Source organism: Zonotrichia leucophrys, chromosome 4A (genome assembly GCF_028769735.1).
Source record: "Zonotrichia leucophrys gambelii isolate GWCS_2022_RI chromosome 4A, RI_Zleu_2.0, whole genome shotgun sequence".
Taxonomy (NCBI): domain Eukaryota; kingdom Metazoa; phylum Chordata; class Aves; order Passeriformes; family Passerellidae; genus Zonotrichia; species Zonotrichia leucophrys.
In genome coordinates, this window is record NC_088174.1 from 19,265,560 (window position 1) to 19,270,709 (window position 5,150).

Below are 5,150 nucleotides of genomic sequence, written 5' to 3' on the forward strand. Positions count from 1 at the left end.
TTAGCCTCTTGTTAACACAAGATGTAGCTTTTGCATTTGGTGTTCAGCTGATGGTCTTCAGCTGTCCTTGCTCAGGACTCTCCTCAACCAACTGAGCCAGAGAAAACTCAGGATTGCAGATTGGCATTTGGGTAATGCCTGGAACCACAGAGAGCTTACAGGAAACAAATCTGAGCTCCTATGTGCATTTCTGTACAGTCCAGACCTGGAGAGGGGCCAGGGGAGGCCACGGAGCTGCTCCAGGATGGAGCCAGGCTGGGACACCTGGGGGGGCTCACCTGGAGAGGAGAAGGGTCCAGGGGAGCTCAGAGCCCTGCCAGGGCCTGAAGGGCTCCAGGAGAGCGGCAGAGGGACTGGGGACAAGGGATGGACACAGGGACACAGGGACACAGGGAATGGCTTTAAGCTGAAGGAGGGTGGATTTAGATTAGGTATCAGGAAGGAATTGTTCCCTGGCAGGGTGGGCAGCCCTGGCACAGGTGTCCAGAGCAGCTGGGGCTGCCCCTGCATCCCTGGCAGTGCCCAAGGCCAGGTTGGACACTGGGGCTGGAGCACCTGGGACAGTGGGAGGTGTCCCTGCCATGGCAGAGGTGGCACTGGATGGGCTTTAAGGTCCCTTCCAGCCCAAAGCAGTCAGTGATATTTTATTCTGCTCTCACTGTTTGACACCTGAGCTTTGATCTGTTTGGGCTCAGCTTGCGCTGGGTCACTGAGAGCACAGGAGGAGCAGTGCCCAAAGCAAACTGCATCAGCTCTACTCACAAACACATCCCTGATTCTTCTTCTTTCTCTGCCATATGGGACTGCAAAGGAGCACGGGGATTTCTAAAAGGGGCCCTGGGGGAGGCAGCAGGAGCTGAATTTTGGTCTGGTGATGTATAAAGGGTGATCCCACTGCCCTGTCCACAGTCACTTGGAGGAAGTGTCCCCTGGTGTCTGCAGCTGCCTGCCCTGCCTGGCTGCCCTCACTGCAGGTGCTGCCAGTGCTGCAGAGCCAGGCAGGGCACACACAGAGCGCTGGCAATGTCCTGCACCTCTGCCAGCTGTGCATGAACTGCAGACAGGGCAGCATTTCTGAACACTCAGCCTCTCTGGACGCTCAGCCTTTCTCAATGCTCAGCCTCTCTGAACGCTCAGCCTCTCTCAATGCTCAGCCTCTCTCAATGCTCAGCCTCTCCCTCCCCGTGTCAGCACTTTGGAAAGAGCTCCCTGAGCCACTAGCTGTCGTTGTTGTCCTGTGCAGCCCCGGCTCCTGCCAGAGCCTTCCAGCAGGCACAGCCAGGGTACAAATTCTGGAGCGAGCACTGAGCTGCAGCTCTGCTCATTCATCAGGAGACAAGCAGGGTACAGCAGGATAGTTACCTCGTGCTGTAACTATCCCGTGTCAAGGAAAACACAACGGTTTGACAACAACTGGGGACGGTGGTGCCCAGGGAAGGCTCCAGAGAGCCCAGCAGATGCTGCTTTGTTTGCAGAGTTTGTGCCAAGTGATTCTGATCAGCTCCTTTCAGCCTGCACACGTGTCCCTCCGCCTACAGACAGGCAATTGCAGACCCACCGTGTTTGGGGGAGCTGGGGGTGCTTGCTGAGCTCAGACAAAGCAGATGCTGCTCCCCAGCTTCCCCTCACAGTCTCTGCAGCACAGAGCCAAACATTGCAGCCCAGACTGACAAAGGGACGGGGACAAAGCTCTGAGAAGGGCTCGGCTCTGGGTCTGCAGCTGGCGCAGCAGAATTCAGAGAGGGGCAGGGCATGCTCAGGGGGCTGCAGAGCAAATTTCCGTGCTGTGCAGAGCTACCCTGGCCACTCTGCAGCAGCTCCTCCACACAGGGCAAGCACAGCAGCCTCTGCCCCTCCACAAAGGCCAGAGCTGCACAAAGGTGGCCACAACCACAATGAAGAAGTTGAACTCCACATTTTTAACACAGGGAAAACCTCAGCACCCATGGACTCTGAAAGGCTCTGGCCTGGCTGAAGGGGGAATGCCCTCAGTGAGAGGTTCCTAGAGGAAGGGTTAGGGAGAAATGAAGGTACAAATTCAGGGAAAGGATGAATACAGCAACTGCCTGCATTTGCTGCAGTTTCCTGCATTTGACGTTCTGAACTGAGTTACTGTAAAAACCTCAATCTTCAGTTAAATCTCATGTTACTATTACCATCCAAATATAATCACTACTCAACACTAGAGAGATACCAAACTCTTTGCCCTCTTTCTGCTGGCCTCAAAATAACATTTCAGAAAATAGAAAGCCACAGCTTATTTTAAAGCTACTTCAAAAATATAAAGATTAAATTGCACATTCATAACTGTATGGGTGTGTAAACAAATGCATATTCACACACACACACAAATTCTTTCACATGAGCAGGAGCCTTTCAGCTGACTGCAGTGGGGACAGATAGCACCAACAAAGGAGAAGCCAGCCCTTCATGGGCAGGGAGAGCAGGAACTTTCTCTGGGACAAGCAGGACATGTTGCTGCCCATTTCAGACATTTAGCAGTGCTCCCATGTTTTGCCCATGCCATGTGTTAAACACATCAAACACATTTCCCACAAATGCACAGATAGGGTCTGACTCGCCGAGACAACCTGAAAGAGAACAGCACCTAAAACAGACTAAAGTCACTTTGAACAATGTGGGAAAAGGTTGCTAAACAGCTGACCTAAGATTCAATTCAAATTTCACTGTTGTCCCTGGGAATTCCTCCAGTGACTTTGCTGAACTTTCGATGCAGCCTCAAGCCCAGAAAATGAGAAACAGGAGAGATCTCTGGTTTGCAGAAACCCTCACATCACCTCCACCAGAAACCTCCCACAAGACTTTGCAAGCAGTGGGTACTGCTGCACAGACTGTAAAAGAGACAGCATCCACCTAATTTCCAAGTATTTTCCTCAGTCAGCTATGAGAAACCATTCTGCAGCAGCTCTCTGTTTCCTAAAAATTTCTTCTCTTTTCTCTTTGAACTTCTCTGAAGAGTTGTACTCAGTACTCATCCCTGCTGCCATAGTAGATGTAGTCAAATACATTCATACCATTTATGCAGTAAATGTTCTAGACACTATTCGCTCACGTGCAGACTGTCCCAAAGGCTGTGTACTCATTAAAAAGGAAAAAAATTAATTTATTTAAAATCCAGTCCTACATAATTCCATTTTAGTGCAATCTATATTCAAGCAAGCATTTAAATATTCTATTAAAAGGGATCCATCATCAAATATCATGGAATCCAGCAAAATAATAGCTAACATCTTAGTGCTAAGCCTCCATCAGAGTCACACCGGTGCCTTGATACCCCCTTCATTTATTTCCAATTCTGGCACCCGTAACCATGGCAACAGATATGGAAACATTTCAAGCAGAACAGAACTGACAATCACAATAACAGCGCGAATACCTGAGGTGGGGGAAAAGAGGAGAGGCACAAGCAGGTAGTTGTTGAAATTAAAAGCTAATGACAAGAAAACAGCTGGAAACAAATGCTGCCTCTCACGGCCATATTCTCTAGGCAGATGCATTTCTGCAAACCTGGTCTGTGCCATCTTATTAGCTATGGAAAGGGAGGTAAAAGAAATATTTTTGTCAGCAAAGAGTAAAAGTGTGAACTCTAAAAAGTAAGTTGCTGCAAATAGAAAACAAATTTTTATCTGTTGTATGAACATCCAGGAGTACTCAGCATTAACCCATGAAAAGCAAGTATTTTTTCCAAAGGCAAACACTCACAAATGTGCTTCAGAGAAACACTATCCACCAAGAAAGAAAGAGAAGTCACCTTTTAAAGAGATTCTAAAAGAATAATTCCATTAGCCTACATCAAAGACCAGGTTTGAAATGAACATGAGTTAATAAACCATATATGTGTAAACTGGGATAACTTCCTAGACATTTAAGGGAACTAATTAGCATTTGAATGCTGTGAAGCAAGAAAGGGAAATTCTATCTTTAAACTGTAACAATCAAAACTAGAAATGAGATTGACCTGTGTGGGAGAGCCTAGCAGGATGCAGCTGCAAGGTTAGCTTCGAAGGTTTATGGGGCTGGAGCTGAAAAACACAAAGATCAAGGCCATCACGAGTCCTGCAGGGAGGGCTGGGGTTTTTTATCTGTTACCCCGTGAAGCTGAATTTAGAGAACAGAATTAAAGAACAAGAGCTGGACTTACATCAGCCTCCCTGTTGCAGCACCTCACAAGCCAAGGCTGTGAACCAGGCATCAAAACCACCAGGAATTCAGCCAGCAGGGCTCCCTGGCAAAAGGGAAGGAAAATAAGAGAAGACAAAAGCAAACTTGATATTGAACTAGAGAGTCAGGGGAAGGAGGCAGAGCGTCTGGGGATGGCTCTGGCAAGGAGCTGTAACCTCCAAAACCAACAGGAGCTCTTTCACCAAACCTCACCCCCAGATCACTGACTGCTGCCTGAGAGGCTGCACACACACTCCAAACCTGCAGAATCCATCTGCCAGCTGCTTTTAGATCCCTTTTCCCTTCCTATCAGAAGGAAACATAAAAAACTCTGCAGCAGGTTTAGGTAGAATGAATCCCATCCTTGCGTGGGAAGGAAAGAGTGGAACAGGCAGAAGTGGCTGCAGACTGCAAAAAGGCCTGAACCCATAAAATACATAAATGCACACAGGAGTCAGAATGTCCAGGATCAGACACTGCAGGACTCACTCCTCACACAGCTCCCACGCTCTGCCTGGGCTGGGTGCTCCCTTTGCCCTTGTGCAGCACTGCAGACCCAGAGTCCATATCCCATCAAACTGCACCAGACACCTCCCAGTGCCACCCCAGCACGCTGTGCTTCCATGCTGAACCCCTGGTGCCACTGGGAATCGTGGTTCCCACTGCTGCTGATCCATCACTGCAGCAGCTGCTGCTACACAGGGAGCTGGGAGTGCTCCCTTTCAGGGCAGGGACCAGAAAGTTGGTCCATTCCTTTTTTCATGGTCTTTTAGTCATTCTGATCTCATTGTGCAGAAAGGCCAGTGCAGGATTCAGTGGAAGCAGGGGAAGATCTGGATTAGAAATGGAGAACATGGAAATGGAGAAGAACTGGGATGTGATACTGGGATGTGACACTGACCCTTTAGCAATAAGGGTCAGTGTCCCCTTTCTCACTGCCACCTCAGGAAATGTAACTGTCGAGGCAC